Below are 26,644 nucleotides of genomic sequence, written 5' to 3' on the forward strand. Positions count from 1 at the left end.
ACAGCGCCCTGCAGCAGGGCTCCTGGTAGCAAGCCGCAGACCACTCAGTGGCTTAGTGGGCAATAGCGTCGTCAGACCACACAGCAGTGAAAGTGAACGCACCAAGGCTATGTGCCTCGGCATCATTGAGCCTGACCCACAGCATGCTGGGTCAAAGGCAGGGATACAGACAGCACAAAAACCCTTCCTCGTTGCCACTGGGTCAGTTGCAACCCGCAGCGCCCCTGTAGGGCAAGGTGGAGCCACCTCTGTGAGTTCTGAGGTTGCGACTTCTCTAGAGCTGAAAGCGTTGTCCTTCTCCTTCGGATCCGCTGGGGCTTCGACCGGCTACACTGGTGATGAGCAGCTCCACGCGTAACCACGACACCACCAGGGCTGCCATGAATAAGGACGCCGTTAACGTGAGAAATGCATGCATGGCGCCTAACATAGTAAACATGTAAAGGTATGGGGGGGAGTTATCAACCAAAAGTCCTCTTTGGAGGAGAGAGGGGACTGTCATAGAGGGGTGTCTTAAACTCCATCTGGAATGCCTTGTTTCTCTCTTGGTTTGTTTTGTTTTGTTTTTATATATAATCTTTATTGAAGCAGAATGCCCCAGAGTGGCTGGTGGGTTTGAACTGCTGATCTTCTTGTTAGCAGGTGAGTTGCTTGTCCACTGCAGCACCAGAACTCCAGCTCTCTCTTGTTTTTAAGCATCCATGTTTTAGTAAAAAGTGCGCTTTGGTTAGTTTCTGGTCTAGGTGAGCTATAAGACATCAGCACACTCCGTGGAATAATTACTGTACATAAACTAGCTGGGACACTAGACTCTATCCCTTCAAGGAGCACAGCATCCTTCCTAGGCCGCGGCAGAAGAACCTGATGTGGAAACCCCACTAAGCAAACTGGGCTCTGCCTCAAACTCACCTGAAGCTTTGGCCTTACAGCCAAAACTCCCTGTGTGAGAGGTGAGATGGGTGACTGCTCCCCACTGTCCCCCACAAGGTTATGGGGTTGGCAGATGTGGGACGTCGGTGCAGATCTCTTGCTTTGAGGGTGCGTGATGAATAGTGTTCTGGGACTACCATATATTTACTATGTCAATGCCCCACTTGCTTTCTTATGACATCTATTAGCCAGGTAGGCATGATTCCGCCTTTTGGAATGAATGGCATTGAAAGGTTTGTCCTGTCACCAACCACCATTGTGCAGATAGCGTCCAATCACTCAAGAGCTTAATTTGTACAAGCCAACAATTCATGTAATGTGGTTTGCAGTCGGCCTGTACTTGAATGATTTCCTTTTCTCAACGGTATCTTAAAATCTACACATTTGGTAAATTAAGGACATTATCAATTGGATCACCTTATGCCCCAGGGGGATGGTTGGCAATGTTTTCTATCATGAGATGATGATGATGTCTCTAAAGTGAATCATGTTTAAACCATAGATAAAAGAATGAATTGGGGGCTCAGACTTAATTGTAGCCCCAATCTAAGAACAAGTAGTTCTTATGACATGGGCCTGCTCGATGCGCACCCTCATGAAGAGATCAAAGATAGGGTGCTACAGCAAAGTGTAAGGGAGAAAGCAGATGGTGCCCAGCTAACACAAAGAAGAGCGCCTGGGATCTTAAAGGCTCGTTGTAAAACAAGCAGCCATCTAAGGGAGGCATCAACTAAGTCCACATGAAAGAAGCCCATCGGCTTATGTGATCCAAGGATTCAAAATAATAAAATTCAAATCCAAAGTAGTGAATGGTATCAGACTTTACATTGTGACCACCTGGTTTGCAGAAGGCTGTGGATGACAGTGGAAGGCCGGAATCCATCTGCAGGGTCTGCACACGGATGACGCAAGCCTCCGAGGAATTTCCTCTGCCCGTAGTCGAGCGATGTGAGTCGCCTTGCTCTCAAACAGAGAGCATTGTAACATCCACTGTGGCTGGTGTAGTTTGGTAAAATGTAACAGCTCATCATTTGATCTCCTTTGGACCCATCTTAAAGTTGTTTTCATTTTTTTATTTAAGTGAAGGGGAAATACACGTGGATTCAGCCTTCAGTGAACCCCTCTGACCATGGACCAGGCATGGGAATAACCTTGCTCTCGTGCCGAATGCAATGAAAAGTGGGTTGCTGCCGATGCAGTTAGGTTAAAATCTAACACCTGATCGTTGATTCTTCCTTTTGACCCATTTTAAATTTGTTCTGGTTTTAATATTCCCAAGCTTTCTTTCTCGTTTTAAAAAATCATTTTACTGGGGACTCGTACAAAGCTTAGCACAGTCCATCCATCCATCCATTGTGTCAAGCACATTTGTACATTTGTTGCCATCATCATTCTCAAAACATCTGCTTTCCACTTGAGCCCCTGGCATCAGCTCCTCATTTTCCCCCCTCCTTCCCCTTTCCCCCCTCCCGCATGAACCCTTGATAATTTACAAGTCATTATTATTTTGTCATATCTTACACTGTCCAACATCTCCCTTCACCCACTTTCCTGTTGACCAACCTCCAGAGAGGAGGTTATATGCAGATTCTTGTAATTGGCTCCCCCTTTCTACCCCACCTTCCCTCCACCCTCCTGGATCCAAGCTTTCTTTTTGATAGATGTTTTCTCTGGTTTATTTTGTTATTGTTGTTTTGTTTGGGGATATATTTTCTGTATAGAAAATCCAGGATAGGCAAATCTATATAGTAACTGGATTAATGGTTTCTTGAGGGCGTGGCGGGGGAGGCAGGGGAGAAATGGAGAGCTAACAATAAGGAGTACAGGAAGGAAGGAAGCGTTTGTAGTGGTCATTGTACTACTCTTTTAAATGTGGTTGGACTATTGTGTGATATCTGAATTTTATGTTAATAAAATTATTTTTATTATATATCCCCACATCACCTGTATGAGATAAAATGGTCAGCATTCACTCAAAAGCAAAGACGAGAAGGCAAGAGGGCAGGGAAACTGGATTCCTGAAAAAGGAACAACCAAAACAGAAATCATGAGACTGTCAATGCGCGTGAAAAACGTAGCAAGTGTCGCTGAATGATATGTGTAGAAATTGTTCTGTGGCAACCCAAGTCGCAGTGCAGACTTTCGCTGAAAACACAATCACGCTTTTTAATTTAAAAAAATGTATCTCCACGGATGCAAACAATCTAGTCATCAGTTTTTTTAACAGAGGGTTTTCCAACAAGAACAAGCTAATCTCTTCCTCCTCATAGCCATCCTGAAGGGCAGAGTAGCACTCCCCTCTGCGTCCGAAGGTGGTGATCTTGACCAAGCTGGTTGCTCCATCCTTCACCTCGGAACCGCTCGTAGGTGCCAGCTGCAGACACTTAGGTGAGCAGCGGAGCGCTTTAACCCTGCGGCACCTGCTCTCCTCTCAGAAATAAGGGCGTGGGAGCAGGGTTAGCCCCAGGTCTGAGAGGGCGTTTCAGACCCACTGTAATAAACAGAGAGGGAGAGAACGATCAAACTCAGACTGTGATTGAGTAATAGTAGGCTACTTGGGGATGGGGTTTTTTTGGTACTCATAATGTTGAACTTGGCTGACGGAGTGTTGCCAATGGTTTCCTGATTGCTATTCAAGGGGATCGGCAGCAGGGTGTTTTCCAAGCCACAGAGGCTGCAGGGACACGCTGTTAGTCTGTCTCACTCCTCCCAGAAACGCAGTCTGGGTTTCATTCTAATTTCTGCCTGGTCTCATCAAAGGAGATCTAGACAAGGAGATCCTGAATTCGGGCATTTATTTCTACACCTCCTAGACGCATTGCAAGATTTTTCCAATACTGCGCTCTCTCCCAGGGGCTTTCCCTAGTTGCTGCAGAGAGGAAATCTGCCGGCAGGGGTCAGCAGCGCCCCGCATCTGGGCAGAGCCGCCCGCCACCTCCCGCTGAGGGTGCCTTCTCTAGAGGCTTTGGCGTCGTGCTGGGCATCGCCAGTTCTAAGCCTCCCCTTCCCTGCGCGTGGGGTGGGACCGCGGAACGGAGGGCAAGCTCAGGGAAAGTACCGGTGTGGGTGCGGATGCGTAATCCTTCCAGACATCAGCAATGCCAACTTGCCATCTGGCTTTCCAAGGGGAGGTTTTATGTATGTTGGCTCGTGCCATACATGGTGTGGGTCTGGGTGTCGGAGGACGCGCGTCTCGGGTCTGCCTTGTTGAAGTTTTCTGGAAGACCCGGAGGGGGTCGGGGGTGTGGGTTCTGGGTTCCCCCAGGGCCCACTCTCTCCGTGAGGGTTCGGTGCTCTCCCGGGGGGTCGCTGTGCTCTGGGCTCAGAGCTGGGGAAGCGCTTCCACCGCGTTCTCGCTGAGACAGCCCGGTCTGTGGCTCCCAACCCCATCCCCTTGCACATGCCTGGTTGATGGAATTCGGTCCTGGCAGCCCAGGGTCTCCAGAACGCAAGTCTCCACACCAGAGCGAGCTCTGCCGCCCCCACCCTCCCCTCCCCGACTCACCCATCCTTGCAACCAGTCCCAGCCTCTCCCGGACCTAGTTCTCTTTGGCCCCATTTGTCCCGGTTGCTGTGCAGCTCCATAGCCGCACCCCCCCCCCCCCAAAAAAAAAGGTCCGCCTGCCATTCAAACGCCTAGGTCCCCGGGAAACTGATGGTTGAAGAACTGCCTTTCCAGGTTTTCTGTCGCCCGCCTTGCTCCTAGGTCTCCAAGGCCCTCTCGAATCCGTGTTGTGGAAGCAGCGTCAGGCTGCCGGTGCTCTGCAGGGAGAGTCCCGGGGCCCTGAGGCGGGCAGGCAGACGCCAAGCCTGCACACCTGCCCGTGGCAAGGAAGACTTCGGCAAGGCCCGGGCACCTGGCCTGCCCCCAGCGGGTACAGTTACAGCAGTTGATCGGAGCAACAGGTGCGGGCTCGGTGCTACAGCTGCCACCCGGCACATCTGTACCCACAGGGAGGGCGGTGGCGCGGGCACAGCGGGGGCTGTCAGTCACGGGTGTGCCAGAGCCGGGCCAGCGAAACACCTGGAGAAACTGGAATGGCCACCGCAGAGCACTTGTATCCCACAAATCCCCAGAGTTGGGTGGGAAGGGGCCCTACCAAGAGTCTCAGCCCCCAACGGGTCAGAGATGGAAGGCTTTAGCCTCCTCCCCCCCCCACCCCACCCCCGCACTCTGAAATCCTGCCTGCCCCTCAGTCCACAGCTCTCCCAGCAAACTGGGAGGGAGGTGCTTGGGAAAGGGTTCGCTAAGTGATGCAGACTATGTGCCATTTTGGAAGCTCAAACCACAGATACATTAAAGAGAAGGACCGAGTCGGGCTAGAGTGGATCCAATGCTTTCCCCAGAGCATCTCATCATCACCAGCACCTCTATCTCCCACACTCCCCAGCACCCCTATCTCACCCTATCCTCAAGCATCTCACAGGCATTGCTAAGAACACTTGTGTTTCATGGAGGAGAGGCCAATCACACCGCTTGGGTGTAGGAATCTGACTCCTCCCACTGGGCCACACTACCTCAAACCTCCCATTGCCCGATGATAAGTCCAGGCTGCATCCTTCTGCCTTGGATAGGGGCCCTCCTGCCTGCCCCACCTCCTCAATTTCTTCTCCCCGCAGCCGGGATCACCTTATCTCACCCTATACAGCCTTCAGTCTGTGTGGCAACTCACAGTTGTCCCTTTCCTCTTCCTGCCCTGTGCCACATGCTTATGGAGCTGATGCCCAGCACACACCCTCCTTGCCAGTCACCCCTGGGTCCCAGTGTTCCCTCTGCCATGTCCACGCCTGCTCCCTGCAAGCCTCATCATGGTCCCAAAACTGTTCGTTGGCTTCTGTACACCACTCTGCAATGGCCCCACTCATACCCTCTCATTCACTACCCAAGACTTTCTTAGTTCTTAAAGGCTACTTACTTATTCCTATAAGAAAATGCCCACCAATTATATTAGGAGGATCTTACCATTTTAATGTACAATTCTATAAGTAAACCACAAATATATTCTTCTCATTTAAAAACATCCCTAAAAAATTAAACCCAGAAAAAAAAAAAAGAGCAACACCCTGGGAGATGATTCTCCCAGAAGTGGTCACTGCTGTCAGTTTGGAATATCTTCTCCTGGGCTTTTAAAAAGTGCATTCTAAAGTTGGCGGTTTGAACCCATCCGGTGGCACCACTGAAGAAAGGCCTGGCAATCTGTCTCCAGTAAGATTCCAGTGACTGGCAGAATGTGCTTCATGATGTTGCTCCTCATAGCATTGGCCGTGAGCACACTATTCTCTCGGCTCAGTCTGGGTGCTGTGGAACCCGCTGAGAAGACCCAGGTGGGTCCTCAGTACCCAGTACAGTATGGGAAGCACTGAATGGCCATGTGTCTGTCACCCCAGGTGACACTTGATCTGTACAAGAAGGAGGAGCCTCAGAGAAAGTAGAATAGCAGTTCAACCTGTCTTTCACCAGGATGGATCTTTCCACGCCTTGGTCCACTCTGAAGTCCCGCCCACTGGAGAAGAAGAGGACACCTGTCATGCAGAACATGTGACTTGCAAGGGACCCAAAATTGTTCTGTGGGATTGGACCACTAAGCAGCATCCTGCAGGAACTGAAGGTACTGTGTTTGCTTTGGATGGATTCCAAGTCTGTTTCTCTATTTCTTCAAAAATGACCGAACTTCACACCGTGTGTTGACCCCAGCAAGGTGAGACTGGTGATATGTCTTTAGAATATAGCTTGGGAAATGTGGTGAAGAAAGCTGATGGTGCCCAGCTATCAAAGGATATAGCGTCTGGGGTCTTAAAGGTTTGAAGGTAAACACGTGGCCAGCTAGCTCAGAAGGAACAAAGCCCACATGGAAGAAGCACACCAGCCTGTGCGATCACGAGGTGTCGAAGGGATTAGGTATCAGGCATCAAAGAACATAAAATCATACCATTGTGAATGAGGGGGAGCACGGAGTGGGGACCCAAAGCCCATCTGTAGGCCACTGGACATCCCCTTAAAGAAGAGTCTCAGGGAAGAGACAAGCCAGTCAGAGTACAGTGTAGCAATGCTGAAACATACAACTTTCCTCTAGTTCCTAAATGCTTCCTCTCCCCCCACTATCATGACCCCAATTCTACCTTACAAATCTGGCTAGACCAGAGGATGTACACTGGTACAGATAGGAACTAGAAACACAGGGAATCCAGGGCGGATGATCCCTTCAGGACCAGTTGTGAGAATGGTGATACTGGGAGGGTGAAGGGAGGGTGAGGTAGAAAGGGGGAACTGATTACAAGGATCTACATGTGACCTCCTCCCTGGGGGACAGACAATAGAAAAGTGGGTGAAAGGAGACATCAGACAGGAAAAGATATGACAAAATAATAATTTATAAATTATCAAGGGTTCACGAGGGAGGAGGAGCTGGGAGGGGGTAAAAATGAGGAGCTGATGCCAGGGGCTTAAGTGGAAAGTAAATGTTTTGAGAACGATGAGGGCAATGAATGTACAAATGTGCTTTACACAATTGATGTCTGTATGGATTGTGATAGAGTTGTATGAGCCCTTAATACAATGATTTTAAAAAAGAAGAATCTAGCTTGGGAGCGCCACTCCCGGGATCAGGCCCCTGGGAAGGCAGGGCTATGAGGACTGGTGGGTTAAAGATGAGGAAGAGAACATGCTTTAATCCAACATCTGCCTCCTGGGTGTGACCCTTGAGCTCTCTTCTGCACACAAAACTGAGCAAAAGACATTTCTATGTCTTGAGAATGACACCCCGATGTGCACGTTCTGCTTAGAACGTTAGCAGAGGTGGTGGGAATAACAGGAATTCTCATTGTAGTCAAAACCTCCCTCACATAAAGTTTGCGTTTCCCACGAGTGAAACTTGGCTAAGCACAAGTGAGTTTCACTGATTAGTCTTGTTTCACTGATTAAAAGCTTGGTAGAACTGCAGTGGGCAAGGGGCTAGGGATGGAATTACAGAGCAGTTCGGCGGTAACACGTGGTTTGCCAGGAGTGGAGATGGACTCAGAGGCATAAGGCTGGCTTGCTTGCTGTCGCTGTTTTACGCGCACACAGAAATACGTGGATACATGGGCTATCTGTTTTCATACACTGGATCATCGTGTGCTTTTCGCCCATACTCAGTGGCAAGTTTCTGTGACTGGGTCAGTTCTGGATGGGGAGACGCTGTGGTGTTAAAAACAGCACCGTCAACCACTGGTGTCAGACCCATTGGACTCATGTGACCTTGTAGGTCAGAAGGACTGCTGTGTGGCGCGGCCCCGGCTGTAATCTTCACAGGAGCAGAGAGACACCTGCATCTTTCTTCTGCCGGATGAACTGGTTTCCGACCAAGGACATACCCATGGCAGCGCCAGGGCTCCTTCAGGTTCCGTCTCAGAACTCCCTGCCATTGAGCTGACTTTGACTCTTACAGGATGGAGCAGAGCTTTCCCTGTGGGTTCCGAGACTGTAAATCTCTACAGGAGTCAAAAGCCTCATCTTTATCCCATGGGGTGGCTCGTGGTTTAGAACTGCTGATCTGGAAGTTAGCAGCTCAATGCATAACCCACTACACTACCAGGGCTCTTCTTGCTCACTCTTCCATTCTGGGACCTCAAAAGCGGCTCAGGCTCTGCTCTCTGTAGCCATAGCTAGGCCTCAAAACCAAATGCACTGCCACTGCAACCGTATAGGACCATGTAGAACTGCCCCTGTAAGGCTTCATGGGAGTAGAAAGCCCTGCCTTTCTCCCAAGGAGCGGCTGGCAGTTTCAAAGTGTTCTGATGAGGAATCACTTGCCCAATTGGTACAAAAGAAAAACTGTGGGACTCACTGTTCAGAAACCATCAGGAATTTCAAGATAGTGACAGCAAAGCATGGAACCAAACACAGGGCCTTCCTGGTGTGCAGTCCTAGGTGAGCGCACCAGCCACACGCTGGGGAAGCTGACCTGCCCGCGGGTTGTACAGATGTGATGGCGGTTGGACTGGCCATCTCTGGGCGGACATTGAGGCCGCAGCCTCCACATTGCATCTTGTCCCAGGGATTCTGCATCCATCCCACCCCAGCCGCATTCTCTGTTCCAAGGCCAGAGTGCTGGACATTCCAGCATCAGAGCCCATGACTGCCAGTCAGCATCACCCTGGGGGCATCCACAGAGGGCTGGGACTGTGACACTAGATAGTGGCCCCCGGGCCTCCATGGAAGGTCTCTGGGGAGAAGAGAAAGCAACCCCAAGACCAAGGTTCTGTTCTAGCCCTGCCACTAACTCTGCTTCGTGTTACTTAATGGGCCAGCACCTTCATTTCTTTATCTGGTAAGGAGAGGGTAGGAGCAGCTAGCCTCTCAGCCCACTCCCACGGTGCCTGCGTGGTGCCAACGGCCACAGCACTTGGCTGCTAATCAAAAGGCAGAGTCCACCCAGAGATCCTCTGAGGAAATACCTGGTGATCGACTCCCAGACAATCCGCCACGGAAAACCCTGGGTCCGACTCTGAGCCACATGGGCCACCATGAATTCAAATCACCTCAGTGGCAGCTGGTGCTGCTAAGACCACTCCCAGTACTGAAAGGTTGCACATGAGCGACTCAGAGACAACACTAGTAATGATAATAATAATAGCCAATAGTTCTTGAGCGCCACCTAAGATCAGAAGGCTTCAAAAAGTTCTTGGGAAAATGTAAAAGATCATAGATTTGTTTCCACCCACATTTTGAAGTCCCCTTCTGTAGGCCACTCCTGGTGGCATCGTGGACTATACCTCGGACTGTTAACTGAAAGGTCAGCCGTTTGAAACCGCCAGCCACTCTGTGGTAGAAAGATGAGGCTTTCTACTCCTGTACGTAGTTACAATCTCAGAAACCCACACGGGCAGTTTCTACTCTGTCCCATAGGGTCACTAGGAGTCAGCATCGACTGGATGGCAGTGATGTTCTGTGAGACACACTCGTATAATTCTCACAACCTCCCTATGAGGTCCTGTAGGACGGGCTGGACCCGCCCCTGTGGGTTTCAGAGACTCCTGTGTCTCCCTTGGAGTGGCTGGGGGTTTCCACTACTGACCTTGGCTTGGCAGCCCAGTGCGTGACCACTGCACCACGTGGGCTCCTTTGGTACGAGGCAGACATTTATATTGGGGGTGAAGAACGCATGTTCTAGAATGAGGCGTCCTTTTGAGGGGCTGGGGTGGTGTTCTAACACTGGATTGTAGTGATGGGCTAACTCTGTTGGTTTACTAGAAATCAGAAGTGCACACAAGCAAACCAAACTCACTGAATCCTAGAGCCACCTCCTACGGGTTCTGAGAGTCAGCAAGCCCCATCTTTCTCTTCTTGGAGCTGCTGGTGGTTTCGATCTGCAGACCATGTGGATCACAGCCCAGTGCACAGCCGCTCCACCACCAGGGTTCCGGCACAGGCACAGACACTAGACCTCAATAAAGCCATTAGACAGGAAGAACTGAACTGAGGAAGGTGGGTAGGAGGGGAGGGAGGGCAGGAGAAAGAGGGAAGAAGCGATCCTTGGGGAGGGAGGAAAGAGAAACATAGAAGCAGCAAGTGGCAGCCTCCTCCCCCTCCCCCACGCACTGCTGCCCACACTCTGAGTCTGCCAGCGTGGCTCACGGGGGCTCTGCACTGGGACCTCTTCCGGGGTTCAAATCCTGAGGGCAGCCCTTGCTAGCTGTGAGACCCGGGCAGGATACTTGGCCTTGATTTTTTTACCTATGAAATGAAGATAGAAACGATGCTGCGCCGTAGAGCCGTGCCTAAAGCAGCTGCAGCACTAAAGTGCTCTGTACGTGTGGACCTTACTCTTAAGGACGGGTTATGACCACCCTCTCTGGGATGGCGCCAGAGCCAGGCTTCTTCTTCAAGGGGCATGCCTCTCCCACCAGCCCCACCCCCTTCTCTCTTGGCCTCTGCCTGCTCCAGTCCCCCTACTGCCACCCCCAGCCCCCACCGCCCTTGGCCTCTTAAAGAAACGCCTCTTCTTCAAAGGCCCATCTTTGGACAAACACTGCGACGGCGCTGACTTCCATCACGCTCCCTTCCTGCTAACAGTGAGATGGGGAGAGACAAGCATCTTCCCGATAAGGCAGTGACTCCTCGCTGGCTCAGTCCAACACTCCTTCCTGGGCCAGCTTCCCCCACCCGCCACTCTCCTAGGCCCTGGAGGCTCAACCAATCAACACAGAGGGTTCTAAAAGGGGGCCTGAGGCCACGAGGGACCCAGGAAGGGGATGGCTGCTTTACTCACACACCCCCACCCCACCCCCACCCACCTAGTCAGAGTGACCCTATGGGACAGACAGACAGCCCTCAGGGCTGTAATCTTGTTGGGACAGATTGCCCGGTGGTATTTTTTTTTTTCCTTCAGAGCAGCTGGTGGGTTTGAACCCATGGCTTCTCCATTAGCAGCCACACACTCAACCACTGAGCCACCAGGGCTCCTTAGGCAGAGTATATTTCTGGTCGTTGGGTAGGGAGGGGCTGAGGAGAGGAGGGAGGTTAGGAGTTAATGCTTCCTGGTTAATCACACTTCTGCTTCTCTGTGAATAGCGTATAGGAACTACTTTCTCTTTCAAGTCGATTCCAACTCAGAGCCCCGTTAAAGGACAGACTACAACTGCTCAGCAGGGTTTCCAAGGCAGCCTCATCTTTCTCCCTTGGAGCAGCTAGTGGGTTTGAACCATCCACCTCGAGGTTAACGGCCCTGCACTTAAGCCCCTGCACCACCAGGACTCCTACAGCCTCGCTAGGTAGGTATGATGATCTCCCTGGGTGCCGGCACCCCCGCCCCCTTTTCCCGAGGAGTGAGCTGAATTGACGGACTTCAGCAGGCGCGGGGTGGGGTGTGGACTCAGGTCTTCTGATGCCAAGTTCAGTGTTTTTCCACTGTGCTCCGGAGGAGGACGGCAGCCCGCTCCCTCAGACTGCACTTCAGAACTCTAATGGCATTTACTAAATGTTCAGGAAAATAAGAGGCCGTACTGTCTTCAGATCCCTGCCAAGGGGACTGACAGATGCAGATAGAAGTCCTGACCCAGAGTCCTGAGCCCTCATGGGGGGGGGGGGGGGCAGGGAACCCTGACCATTCAAATCCCCACACCCCATGTCAGATAAACCCAAGCCGTGAAACACATCAGCCCTGGCCCACAGAGCTCCAGGTGGAGGGGAACCAAGCAGAGCCCCAAGATGTCCTTGGGTAGAGCTGGAGCTGTCACCTGTCACCACGCTCTTCCCTCAGCTGTCCCTCCAGGGCTGAGCCTCCACAGGGTACCCATGGGCTTTGGGGTGGTTTTTAAAAATCCATTTGTCAAGCTAACACTAATCCTCTTGTTAACAATCTCCTGCCCCAAAGCAGGATTGGCTGTGAGCTGAGGAGAGGGGCAGACAGGGAGCTGGTGAGTTTTAAGGCACCTTGGTAAGGTCCCCAGGACCTGGAGGCCCGCTTTACAATGGGGGGCTTGGTCACTGTGCAGTCCTCCCCGTGAGCCTGAGCCGCACGCTTTCCATGACTCAGAGCATTTCCACTTCTCCAGCCCCTGCCAAGGAGCCCTGCAGCCTGGGTTCCTCCCATCTGGCTGCTAACTGCAAGGTCAGCTGTTTGAAATCACCAGCCACTTCTCCAGAGACAAATGAGGCTTTTTACTCCCAGAAAGAGTTACGGTCTCGGAAACCCACGAGGGAGGGAGGGGGGAGGCATTTCTAGTCTGTTTTATAGAGCTGCCGTAAGTCAGAATTGACTTGGTGATAGTGAGTTTGGGGTTTGCTCACTTTTGCGGGGAGCCTGGGGGAGCACTTTTCCGGGACTGGCATCTTCCTCTGCCCACAGAGCCAAGCCTTTACCTTGACCTCTCATTGATTTTCATATTCAAGGAGAATTTATTCGCTTGATTCAGAGCAATTGAGTCATCAATGTGTTTAACACAAAAAGCATCACGAGGTAGGCCCTTGTCTGAGGCCACTTCTGGGATGGGCGGGGCCCCTGCTTCTCAGCAGACTGACCTAGTCACAGCTGGCCCCTCTCCAGCTTGCTTTGCTAGCCACGTTCTCTTTCAGTGGCCTTCATCCCATCGCCTCTGTCCGCCTTCAGTCAGCCTCCCTCCCGCTCCACGTGCTTGCTTTATCTATGATACACGCAGGCTCACTTCTGGGGGGTTGCGATTGGGACATTCGGATGAGGGTTGGGAGGATTTATACAGCCATCCAAGCATATTGATCCTAGGGACTGGTGACAGAGGTTCACCCATACAAAATTATAGCTGCAGGCTACTATCCACTTCTAGGTCGCACTCAAGGACCGGCATGGAGCCAGCATTCCCACTGTGGGTGCGTACCCCGAGTCCAGCTGTAGAAATGAGGCGGTCCAGTCCCTGACACTCACTGTGGCTCTTGGTCCATTGGTTTAGGGGGGCCAGATAACTCAGTCAGCCCCACTCTAGGAGCCCTCTGGAGAGGCTCAAACTCAAACCAAAGGCCTTACCAGGGACTGCTTCTTAAAGGGCCAGGCTCCCCCTGCAGACCTAAGAGGGAAAAAACCAAATTCACTGCCCTGTACTCATTTCTTACTCAAAGCCATCCTGTAGGACAGGGTAGAACTACCCCTGTGGGTTTCTGAGGCTGGAACTCTTTAGGGGAGTAGAAAGCCCTTTCTTTTGCTTACAAGAGTGAATGGTAGTTTCGAACTGCTGACCTTGGGGTTAGCAACCCAACCTGTAACTACTCTGCCACCATGACACCTTTGCAGTCCTAGAGGACAGGGAAAAGCAAGAAAATATTTCAGTTAGCATGTCTTTAAATGCCAAATTTGATGCAAATTTGGGGGTGGGACAAAAAGTAACCACTAATATTTACTGAGATTTTTCTCCCCCTAGGTGCCAGGCTCTATTCTAAGTATGTCACCTAAGTTACCTCACTGAACCCTCTCAACAGTCCTATGAGAAACCTGTCTTATTATTTTCCAGATGAAGAGACTGAGCTAGTCCCAGCTGAATCATTTCTTTAACTCTCATTGTTCGTAAATAGTTGAACGCAGCAGTCTGTCTCAGCAGCGCACACGCCCAGCCATTATGTAGAGGACAAGGGATCTGCCTAAGTGTCCCTCATGGACATAAAAATAACCAGAGAAAATCCTGGGGACTTCTCAATGTCATTGCTGGTCCACCCTGTTCCCTTATGTCCTTCCTCTCTCATGCACAGTCATAATGGTCTGATGGCCTGGGTGGGGGCTCAGGCAGAACTCAGGCCTCTCACCCTGACTCCCACTGCCCACTGGCTGGTTTTGCTAGTGAACAGCTAGAAGGCTTTCCAATCAGTAAGCACCTTTGTTTTGAAATCCGCAACCTCCAGTCCCAACGCTGGAAAGAAATCGGCCCTGATGAATGTGCTGCCTGGAGCTGGGAGGTCTCCGATCCTTATCAGCTAGGTCTTTGGCTGCAGCGGGTCCCTTTCTTCCAGGAGCTCCAACGAAGTTAGTGCCTCGCACAGCACCGGGTTTCACACACTGTCTTATCTTACTTCCTACCTCCTCTCCTCCCCCTCCCACTGCCACACCTCACACAGGGAGGCAGTCGCAGAGTCCTGAGGGTGGGGGGAATGAATTCACCGACTTTCGGAGCATCTACTATGTGCCAGGTGCTTGCGGGGGGAGGGGGGGGAACTTCCTCTCCTCGCTGCACCGCGGGAGTTCTGAGACCCCGCCCAGCCAGCAGAGCCCCTGGTGGCATAGTGGCTCTCGCACAGGACTGCTAAAACCCCCAAGGTTAGCAGTTCAGGCCCTCTGCAGGCTCCCGGGAGGAAGAAGCTAAACATTTACAGCTTCTGAACGCCAACGGGGCGTTCTACTCTGTCCCACTGGGTCGCTAAGAGTCAGGACTGACTCGACGCGAGTTTGAGGGGTTTTGCTTTTAAAAGAGGGGTGACCCGAGCCAAAAGCGGAATAGGGAGGCTGGCGACCCATTGGCACCCTTATAAAGAGCTGCAGAACCAGGAGCAGGCGAGGATGAGTGAGAGCGGAGGGGAGGGCAGGGGAGGGAGGGTCCCACCTGGAAGTGGTGGTGGCGGGTCCCTGAGTAGAGGAAAGGCTCAATTGTGCGAAGGTTTCCTGCCAGGCCAGTTCGTGGCCCCAGTCCCGCCCGCTCGCAGCCGCCTTTCTGCGGCCGGGAACCCAGAGGCTGGGCGGGAAGGCAGAGGCAGGAAAGGGTTACGGGAATAGCTTTCCAATGACAAAGTCTGGAAGGGACCCATGCCTCCGCCCCTCTGCGGGTTAAACTGGCACAGTGCAGGGCAGGAAACGTAGGGCGATCCCAGGCAGAGCCTCCGCGCCCGCCCCAGCAGGGCACTCCCCTCCCCCGGCCGCCGCGGAGGCCGCCGGCGTGTGCCTGGGGCAGCGGGTCACCAGGCTCCGCCCCCGGCCGCCAGGCCCCGGGGGACGGCACTTTGTTCAGGACGCGCCTCCCTCCTCATTGTAGGGCCGGGGCCGCCGGCGCTGCGGTGCGGGAGCGAGGCGGAGCGCGTGGGAGCGGCGGCCCGGCCGCGGCAGCCCGGAGAAACTTTCTTTCTGCGCAGAGGACGCCCGGCGCCGGCGCGGCTCCCGGGGATGCGCGACTCTGCGCGGCGGCGGCGGCGGGGACCCGGAGCGCGGGCGGACTGACGCGCCGGTGAGTGGCCACGCGTGCCGGGTTCCCCAGGCTGCGCGCCGCGGCCGCGGGCAGGGTCAGCCGCTTCGGGGGGTGGGGGGTGTCGCTGGCAGCTCCTGGGCCCGGCAGGGGCTGAACCCCGGGAAGGAGCGAGCTCGGTGCGCCCGAGGCTGCGGGAGGGGCTCCGGAGAGGCGCTAAGAATAACAACAGAGGTGCTAGCGGCTTCCCAGGAAGGTGTATTCGTAGATGTCCCCGCAGCACAGGACGTCTGCTTTCGGGGCTGTCTTTTTAGAGGCTCTCTAATTTCGACCCTTGTGAGCCTCAGTTTCCCTTCCTGTAAAATACCTGCAGTTGAACGAGCTTTCTGGTCCTATAACCAAAGACACCAATTGCTGCGTTAATTCTCTCTCTCTCTCTCTCTCCTCTCCTCTCCTTTCCTTTTCTCTGAAGCAGTGAGTAAACTCCTCCTCCCTCCCACTTGGAGGGGGTGGAACAGCTGGGGCAGGTGACCTTGCTGAGCCCGTCCAGAAAATGTTCGTTGGGCCCCGGGGATGCGCCGGGAAGCGCCCTCCGCCAGTCTCCGGGAGGCTGTCCTCCCTGGCGCCCGCCCAGTGCGTGGAGTCTGGGAGCGAGGGAGCCTTCCCGGAGGAGAAGGGCGGGAGAAGGAAGGAGGGGCTGGATGAATCTGGGAACGCCTTGTGGTCCCATCAAACCCGCAGAGCCAACAAAAACCGGTCTTAGAATAAAGTCTTGTCTTAGAACCAAGTCTGTGCACAGGATTGAGGTGGGAAACGGGAACGCAGGGGGCTGAGGGTGTGCAGAGCCGAGACCGTTCAGCAAAGAAGAGCTTCTTGTCGCCTCAGCCCAGCACTGGAAAATCAGCTGGTGAGTCAATGAGACTTTGTTCGGACAGTCACAGGGCGCAGCTGGCCCGGCTTTAGGGAAGCGCCGGATCCCCCCTTGATAACCCGCTGTTTAGCTGGCTTCCTGTTTCTGTGATGGGGATGCTATTGGCTCTTTCACATTCAATGCTGGGCAGCCCCAGGCCACTTTGGGCTCTTCAGAAGCGAGGGGTTTGCCCGGGTGATGTGCGTATCTATTGCCTCCTCTGTGAGGTAGTCCCACGAACTCACATAGGAAGTGCACTGGGACTGTACACAAAGAATGCCTCTCCCAGGAGGTGGGGTACATGGTTCCAGGAGCCTTGGCTTCTTCTGTAAAGCCAAGGACTGAGCCAGGAACTCCTCCGGTGTGGGTGACACCCACATGCTCTGAATTAGGAAGGCTGTGAAATTTTTGTAATAATGCTTTGAAAAATCTTTGCTTTAACGTGGGGAAGGGAGGTACGAGGGAATGACCATGGCTACAGAAGACTTCTGAGATGAGCTTCATCGTGGTTTGTGTTTTCACTGCTGGTTTCTAAGAGAAGTTCTTGATCTGTGGGCAGGTCTGCATCAGGCCTCTGCGTTGGTCACTCCTGGCATGTGCAGAAGGTAAACAGTTCTTCAGGCTCTGCCTTGCCTTCACTTCTGTACCATTTCCAGGTAGAGAGTCCTGCTGCTGGTGCTTCAGCTGCTGTGCTTTGGTGCTTGAACCTCCCAGGGAAGAGAGGGATCTGCACTCCCTGGTGGATCTTTGTGTTTGAGACATTTGAGTCTGTGCACATGGCCCAGCTCCCTGTGAACACCTGTCTTCCTGCCTGACTCCTAGCACCTAGCACCCAAGCCCAAGCCAGAATGTGTTGCTGTTGAGACGATTTTGACTCATGGCAACCTTATGTATGTCGGAGTAGCAATGCACTCCATTGGGTTTCAATGGAGCCCTGGTGGCATAGTGGTTAGTCGTTGGGCTGCTAACCACAAGGTCAGCGGTTTAAAACCTCCAGCCACTCTGCAGAGGAAAGAGGAGGCTGTCGGCTCCAGGAAAGTTGCACAGCCTTGGAAGCCCACAGGAGTAGGTCTACCCTCTCCTCTAGGGCCATGATGAGTCAGAATCGATTCAGTGGCAGTGAGAGTCTTCAGGAAAGGGTGCAATCTTAAGGTGGGGCAAACTGTGCTCTGTTGCTAACTAAGGTCTGGAGGTCTGAATTGACCCAGTGGTACCATGGAAGAAAAGACCTGGTGACCTGCTCCTATTAAGATGACAACCAAGAAACCCCTATGGAGCATACACTGGCTGGCCATGCGTCCGAACTCACTCAGCTCCAACGAACAGCCACCAGCTGTTCTTAAGGAAGGAGATGACCAGCCCTGTCTGTCACAGTCCTGCTGGGTGGATTCAAACTGCCAGCCTTTTGATTAGTAGCCCAGCACAGATAGCCACCAGGGACCTTTTAGCACATGCTGAAAAACCAGAGCCAAACCCACTGCCTCCAGGTGGATAGTGACCAACTCATAGTGACCTGACTCGATAGAGTAGAAGCTGCTCCTTAGGGTTTTGCAAGCTCGACTCTAGTGGAGCAGCCGATGGGTTTGCACTGCTCGTCTGAGGGTTAGCAGCCCCACACCTCACCCACTGCACCACCATGAGCACATCATCAGGGCTTCATCGGCACACACTAGGAACGTTATCAATGTCAGGTGAAGTAATAAAACTGGGGGGGGGGGATTGAAGGACTATACAGAGACCTCTCTTCTTACTAAAAACCAAACAAACAACAAACTCACTGTCATTCACTCGAGTTTAACGCACAGCGACCTGATAGGACAAGGTGGAATTGCCCCCGTGGGTTTCTGAAATGGTAACGCTCTAGGGCAGTAGAAAGCCTCATCCTTCTCCCGGGGAGTGGCTGGTGGGTTTGAACTGCCCAGCACTCCTCTACCATCTGACTCAGGCGCTCCTTTATTCACTCTTTAGAAGTTGCTTGATTTGCTCCCTCCATATTTCCCCGCGGTCCATAGTGAGTAGATTAGTTTCTTAGCATTGCTGTAATAAGATACTACAGGATGGGAGACTTAAGGCAGCAATGATTTACTCTCTCACAGAGCTGGGGTCTAGAAGTTCACAGTTAGGCTGTTGTCCGGTATGTGTTCTCTCCAAAGTCCACTGTGTGGAACTGCAGGCACGCCAGGGCTTGTGGCAGCACCATTCCAGTTTGGCTCCATCACCATGAGGCATTCATCTCTGTGTCTCAGGGCCCATGAGGACGACCCCAGTACAACCTTCTGTAAACTACGTCTGCAAAGATTCGATTTTGAACCAAGGCAAATTCACAGGAAGCCACAGGGAGTAAGCAGCGACGTATCTTTTGGTGGGGTTACTCAGTCGACCCATAACAGTGAGGTTGATTTGCCTACAAGTTTTCAGCGTTGGGTCTTTTCCAGCATCTTTGGCGTTCCTCAGCCTGGGAACATGCAGATGTGGCTTCCCCTTCCCTGGGCTAATCCAGCTCCCCGCAGAGGGCCTGGGCTTCCCAGGCTATTGGATCAGCTTTGGCCAGCAGAAACAGGCAGCCAAGAGGTGCAAGGATCCCTGGGTGGTGCCAGTGGTTCACAAACTTGACTTCTAACCTTGGGGACAGAGTTTCTAGTCTGCCCAGAAGCACCTCGGAAGAAATGCCTGACAATCCACACAGAAATAATAGCCACTGCACCCCTATGGAGCACAGTTCTACTCTCACACAGGTGGGCTCTCCAGGGGTCAGAATCAAGTTGGTGCCAATTGGGTTTTTAGAGTAGAGAGTCGCCCACTCCTCTTGTAAGATGGGTCTCCTTTTTCCCTCCCACTTGGGCTCCACTCTACTTCCCTTTTGTTTGCAAGTTCTTAGTCATCTCATAAGAACAGCTCGAATGTCAGACTCAAAGGACTTCTCTCCCCACGCCCTTAAAGACAGGAGGAGTCCAGGCCTGTGGAGGGGAGGGGAGGGCCTCAAAGCTGCGGGAACGGAGCACCACGGAAGGCAACCTAGAACACTGGTCTTCTGGTTGCCAGGCCAGGGTTTATTTTCCGTTGGTAAATCGCCTCCTTACAGTCAAGAGTTTTCCTCTCCCAAGCCTTGGTGGAGCTATGGGTTACACACAGGGCTGCTAACTGCAAGGCCAAAGGTTCGGACCCACCAGCTGTTCTTTAGGAGAAAGAGGAGGTTTTCTGCTCTGTAAGGACATGTATTCTCAGAAACCCACAGGGTGCTCCTGTTCTGTCCCACTGGGTCTCTATAAGTCGGAAATCAACTTGGTGGCAGTGGCGGAGAGTTCGTCCATAAGTCTCAGCAGATGTTAACTTTGCTATTAATAAGAGAGAGGAGCCGAAACAGCAAGGGATAAGGGAACCCTCTCTGCAAGAGAACCCAGTACTAGCGCTAGTGTCTCCGGAGCACAGGGAACTGAGAAATGTGGCAATACTTGGCAAACGCTTCATTTTTGGGGTCCCTGGTCACAAAACAATAATTGAAAACACTTTTAGTTCCTTCTTCGACTTAAAAAAAAAAACAACCCACCAACTTCTCAAGGGGAAAACAAACACCCTCCTCAGTGCACACGTCCCTGGGCCTAATCTGTTCCCTCAGCATCTCGGAAGGCTGACTCAGGCCTGATTTCCTCCAAGAGGCCTGGGATTTTGTTTCCCAGCTTCCTGTGACTCTTGAGACGTGAAGGGAGGCAGGATGGCCGGGACTCAGGCCACTCTGAAGTCTGCCCACCAATGTGGTTCGGCTTCTTCCCCATACCCTGTGCAGCTCCTCCCCCCTTCCCCCAACACTGTCATCCCCATCAAAGCCATTTGCTTCCCTAATTTTCACAGGAGAGACGCTCATCAGCATGAAAAATTAAAGGTGCCGCAGCATTTGCTTCCACTAACGACCATTAATAAGATGTTTCCACTTCAAAGGACTATGAGACTGTTCTGATGGACCGTCCGCAGAGGCTCTGAAAGCTTTGCAAATGGAATTGTTTCCTTAATTTCTCTTTCTTTCTTTTTTTTTAATCTATCATTGCTGAACACAATTGGTTTTGTGTGTTGCACCCTGTGACTTTGTTGAATGTATTCGTTAGCTCTCGTAACGTGTGTGTGCCTGTGTGTGTGCGTGTCTCTCTCTCTTTTGGGGGTTCCTATATATAGGAGCTTGTCATCTGTGAATCGAGAGCGTTGACTTCTTCCTTTCCATTGTGGATTCCTCTTCTGTTCTTTCGCTGGACCACTGACTGGCTAGACCTTCTGGGGCAGTGCTGGATAGCAGCGATGAGACCGTGCATCTTTGTCTCCCTGATCTCAGGGGAGGACTGTCCTATCTTTTACCACCGCCACCACCCACCCATCTTTCTGTTTCCCTCTGTTCTCAATTGCCCGATAGCCTGGGACCTTCTTCACTGGATGCGTTCACAGAGGGAGTACGGCTCAGCTGAGGGTTTTTCAAAATGCCTTGTATCATGTTGAGGAAGTCCCTTTGTATTCGTAATTTCCTGAGTGCTGTAGCCATGAAAGGGCACCGGGTTTGCCGATTGCTTTTCTATTATCAATGGAAAGAATCATGTGTGTTTGTCCCTTCGTTCCGTTAGTGTGGTTGGTATATTGATCCATGGATTCATTTCCTTATGTTGAACCACCCCGGCGTTCCTGGCATAAATCCCTCCGAGGCTTCGTGTGTGTATGTGTGTGAGAGGGATTAATATATAGGTAATAAACCATTTGTACAGAGAAAGAAGGAACGTCACTAAAGGAGGAGGCAATGCAATGCATGGCTAATTGCCCCCTTTGCTTTGAGACCAGGATTGGATGCCGCCTGGCTGCCACAACCGAACATTTTGATCAAAGAGCCTATAGAAGAACCCTGATCTAAAGAGGGAATGTGTGGAACAGAATTTCAAATTCTTACATAGACTCCAGACTTTCTGGAGCTGTAGAAGCTGAATGGATCTTGAAACTGTTGTTCTAAGATACTCTGTAAGCCTTACATCAGCAAGAACCCTGAAGTCTATTTGAGCTGAGCTAGTAAAATGTGTCTGGCGTGAGCATTATACTTTTTCCAAGTGAAGTGCTAACCAGAGGGTAAGCAGTTTGAAACCAGCAGCTGCTGTGCAGGAGAAAGATGAGGCTTTCTACTTCCTAAAGGACCGACAAGCTCAGAAATGCCCAGGGGTCTGCTATGTCCTGTTGGGTCACCATGAGTCAGAATTGACTCGATGACAGTGAGTTTGGGTTTTGGTTTATCTATATGTGATCAATGTGACAATAGCAACTTGAAAGATTGGACAGGAACTTGAATGAGCAGGGAATTTTGGTCAGTGCGAGAGGGACGGCTCAGAAAAGGAGGGGGAGGCGGGCTGCAGAGCTGAAGAAGGAAACCGTGTCACCGCACGGTTACCCATGTAGAAACGATGGCATTGGTGTGTGTGTTGCTGTGTGTTTTCCCCAACAATGGCACAGGCAAAACGAATGTAAAAGACCAGTTGTCAGTCCTACGATATCGCACGGACAATTCAGTGACATGAGTTAGCCATCTTGTTCAACCACTCCCAGGGACTGTTCTCCAGTGTTCCCATCCCCTTAACAGTAGCTCAGTGTCTCCTAGGTGTTTTGTCTTTCGTAACCCTTCCCTCCCACTGACCTCTGAACGTCTTAGAAATAAAGAGGTTCAGGGCTCTGAAGGGTTATAGGTTCCGGGCCTCATCTCTCTGATGCTCTCCGAAAAGAACACACAGGAGATTTCCATTCAGGTCTCCCTGGCTTCATCCCTCCACTGTCTCCCCACCTCACAGAGGTCGGACTGGACGGATGGAGACTGGGCTAATTCTACGTGACCCTGCGGCCGAGACCACCAGGATCACCCTCTCCTGGGCTTCCTCTCCTCCAACTCAGTGGTTCAGAGTACTGCACACCCATTGGAATCAGCTGGGGAGCCTATAGGACCCACTGGTGCCTGGGCCCTTCCCCAGGGGCCAGCTTTACTTGGTTTAGAATGGGATCTCAGTGCACAGGGAGGGTGAGAACTTCCCCCCGTCTGAGCTGATTTATTCCCTGAGCCTTCGGCTGGTCACAGCTTTCCGTGATGCATCCACTCCCCATCTGAACAGTAATAACGACCCACTTAACACCCCTCCCCTGATTGTCAAATCCAGCTGGAAATCAAGTAAATGGCAACTTCCATGAAATGGGACTTCCGAAGTTGGAAAGAACCTTAACTGCCCCTCTAGCCGTGTACTCTCCATCCACACCCCCAGCAGATCATCAGGTCCCTGAACGTCCCCACTAGGGCACATCCAGCCTGACACCTCTGTGACAGGGGAAAACCCCACCGACAGTGCCCTTCATCTCATTTCATGTTTGAGCAGTCTGGTCTCCTAGAGCCGGGGTTCTCAACCTTCCCCATGCCGCGACGCTCTCATACAGTTCATCATGTGGTGGTGACCCCCCCAACCATAAAATTATCCTCCTTGCTACTTCATCGTTGCTACAAAATCACACTTGTGCTACTGTTATGAATCGGGCGACCCCTGTGAAAGGGTTGTTTGACTCCCAAAGGGGTCGCGACCCACAGGCTGAGAACCGCTGCTCTAGAGTTTCTGCATACATAATTCGTCATGGGTGCGGCTTCCACCATCGGTGAATGCTTGGGCTCCCTCAAATGCACCCCCAACTAAAGTGGGGACTGTGCAAAACAAGCCACGCAGATAAGCCTCATTGCCCTGCGTAGTGACCAACCTCAGCCGTGTAGCGCTCGGAAGCCGCTGTCATCACCTTCCTCGCTGCAACCCTGATCTCGTCCTCCTTCGAATATCAGTTTGGTTACCTGTTAGGCTGCTACCCACAAGGTCAGCTGTTCAAAACCACCAGACACTCTATGGGAGAAAGATGAGTCTTGCTACTCTTGTAAAGAGTAACAGTCTCAGAAACCCACCGGGGCAGATCTCCCCTGTCCTGTAGGCAGTGAGTCCCCTCAGTCCCCTGTCTTGTAGGCAGTGAGTCCCCTCAGTCGACCAATTCCCTGTCTTCATCCCTGGATGTATTCTCGGGTCTCTTCTGGGAAGATGAATGATGGAGGAGAAAGACTTTATTTAGATCATGAAATGAGCCAGACTTGGTGTCAAGGTCCAAATCATGGCTTTTCCGGTAGACTCCTAAGCACATGGTGAGTATTCAGCAAATGGATTCTACGTCACTCTCATCATTGCAACTTGTGTGGCCTCAGGCAGCCACGGAACTGCTCAGAGACAAAACAGCATCTCCCCCAGGGAAACCCCACCAAACCACACCAAGCTCACCACCATCAAATCGGTGTCCACTCATAGTGACCCTCTAGACCAGGGTACACCTGCCCCTGTGGGATTCAGAGACTGTAATTCTTTATGGAACTAGACAGCCTTGTCTTTCTCCCAGTGGGTTTGACGCTGATCTTCCAGTTAGCAGCTTAAGGTGGAATGGAAACGCCTCCCTTATAGGACACCCCTTCAAGCTTCCCTGATGTTAGAAATCGGGACACCTGCTCCCACCCTGCCCTGCCCCCACACTCACCATGATGATGCCTACACTCGGTCAGTTTGGATCCAGGAAGACTCTCAGAGCCCCGGCAGAGCCCCCACTGCTGGCAGGTTTCCTCCCACCCGTGCTTCCTTCTCCTCCTCCTCCTCCTCCTCCTCCCCACCCTTGGACACACTGTGGTCTGTGTCCATTTGAATGTGTCGCATCCAGAGTGAACTGTCACACCCCAGGTGGGAGGTCAGTGATACAGGTCATTCACAATCAGGTCACCTCTCATCAGAGTCACCCTGTGAGTGGGGCCATCCAAGGGCTGGGTGTTGGTGATTTGTTTGGTTCCGTTTGGCATTCTGTACGCTTTGGTGTGGAAGGGGCTAGGCGTCAAACATGGCAGAAAAGGAGTCTTCACTAAATTGTTGTTCAAGTCAATTACCAATGCCACTTTTCCCGGTGCATTGGTGCGGGTAATTGAGTTGACTGGGAAGGAGTGGTTAGGTTCCTGATAGTGCCAAGATGCCAACTGTTCTCTTCCCGTTCTCCCACTAACAAAGACGAGACAGCTGACCAGACACACGGTTAGGAGCCTCAGCCAGGACCCCAGCAGCTGCCTGCCTTGTTTCTCATCTGGGGCAGCCGCACCATACTCTACCCTGGGTCTTCCTCCCTAAAGCACTGTGTGTGGGGGGTGGGGTGGGGGGGGTGGCACGGCCAGGTTCACCATGCTTCCAGAAGCATCTGCTCATTTCCATCTCACTGGGAAAGGCTGGGGGAACTGCAACCACAGGGTCCGTGCGTAGTGCATCCGGGACCCGGGAAGAACTGGATGACAGGTTCTTTCCAACATTGAAAATGTAATCCACCTCCCCTCCCCTCCTCCCCGCAGGGTTCTGTTATGAAAACTATCAAATGAATAGAGAGATTGAGAGACAAACACAATGAATATCTAGATTCACTGATTGTTAACATTTTGCTTCACTGTCACTCGCCCTAGGAAGGATGCTTTTATATGTGCGCACGCACACGCGTGCACACACACGTAGTCTCTGACCTAAGTCCGGGTTCCGGTGACTCTGTTGTAAATCGGTGTAGACGTAAGTCGAATACTTCAGCAGATTAACAACGGATGCTGCTCACGACCCAGCTGCTGAAGGTGGCCGCATCCAGGCCTGGTCTCAGTGCGGTCTGCAGCAGTCACAGTGAAGTCGGGCTGTGTGCACTTCAGAGTCAGGTGTCCTTGGTGTGGAAGGTCCCCAACTCTCTGTCCTCTGTGTCTCCCAGTGCTGACTTCATTGTGAACCAGGCCACGGCTTCCTGTTTGGCAGTGTTTTGAGCCATAAATCATAAAATCGAACATCTGAGAGTGTTATCAACAAATTAAGCACTGTACTGTTGCATGTAGTACGTGCTAGTAACAAGAAGATGTACCCCCGAATAAGGGGAGGTGGCTTACATTCGCTCACGCGTGCGCGCACACACACACACACACACACACTATTTTGGAGACGTTTGAAAGTAATTTGCAGACATCATGACAATGAATCCCCAGATAGTTCAGTTTATGTTTCCTAAGAACAAAGATGACATTCTTGAATAAAATCATGGCACCATAATTGCACCCAATAAATCAAATATTGGTTTAACGGAAGGCTTTGACATGCAGGTGATATTCGTATTTCCCACTTGTTCCCCAGGTATCCCTTCCACCCGCCGGGATCCACAGCCTGCTCTGTTGAGCCCTGAGCTGACATTTTCTCGCAGGTCAGTGGGGTCATGATCCCTGGGATTAGGATAGGCGTGCACTGGTTATGGAATACTTCCGATCATCTGTGCTCCAGCTTAGCGAGGTGGATGCCAGCCTGCATGCTCCCTGTCAGACTGGCGTGGACAGTGCGCTTCTGAGAGCCATCTAAGATGGCCCATAGGATGAGCCATCATGACCGTTGTGAGCTGTGTGTCACGGGACGAGGCTAGAAGAGCGGGCGCTGGGCTGTGAAGAGCCCTTGAGGTGCCTTTCCTAAGCCTCACCCCTTTGGCAGTCTCGCACGACATTAGGGGGCGACCTGGGGAAGATGAGGGAAGCGAGAGCGAGCCCTTTTGAGGCCGGGATGAAACAATATCCGCAAAGTTACGATTATGCGAATGACGTTTGTTGTGTTTCACCGTTTGGGATCAACTTTTGCACAAAGCTCACTGTACGAGGTTGTAGCTGCTAGGCCTACTATAAATGGCAACTTAAGAATAAGGGCACACCCCTACCTCATACCATACACAAAAGTCAACTCAAAATGGATTTATTTTCCCTAAAAATAAGAGGGAAACCCAGAAAGCGCTGGGAAGAAACCAAGGACGTAAATCTTTGTGACCTCGATTTGGCAGTGGATTCTGAGATGGGACACCCAAGGCTGGAGCAACACAGAAGAAATAGATAAATCAGGCTTCATCGCTATTTTAAAAAACACGCGTGCATCAAAAGACATTATCTATAAGGTGTGTGCGTGTGTGGGGGGGCGGGAAGCCCAACTTCCATAACCTTTTGGTTAGCAGTCCACTTGTAACTGGCTGTGCTACCAGGGCGCCCGCTGCAAGCCTGGTGTGTGGAAACGGTGATTGCTGGAACTCCAAGCTCACTGCCCTCGAGCCGACTCTGGCTCCTGGTGACCCTGCAGGACA

At 52.0% G+C, this 26,644-nt stretch overlaps 1 protein-coding gene across 6 annotated transcripts in view; it reads left to right on the plus strand.

Annotated features, from left to right (window-relative positions):
- The first annotated feature begins 15,403 nt into the window (after positions 1-15,403).
- Positions 15,404-26,644, plus strand: part of NAV1 (neuron navigator 1) — a 286,217-nt gene continuing 274,976 nt past the window's right edge. For 2 of the 6 annotated variants that reach the window (XM_075528818.1, XM_075528822.1), the window contains exon 1: positions 15,405-15,585. The gene's annotated coding sequence lies outside the window, so the exon portion shown is untranslated. Of the gene's footprint in view, positions 15,586-16,326; positions 16,451-26,644 lie in introns of those variants that run through there. The other 4 variants (XM_075528821.1, XM_075528820.1, XM_075528824.1 and 1 more) reach the window with 4 other exon arrangements.

Source organism: Tenrec ecaudatus, chromosome 1, assembly GCF_050624435.1.
Source record: "Tenrec ecaudatus isolate mTenEca1 chromosome 1, mTenEca1.hap1, whole genome shotgun sequence".
Lineage (NCBI taxonomy): Eukaryota > Metazoa > Chordata > Mammalia > Afrosoricida > Tenrecidae > Tenrec > Tenrec ecaudatus.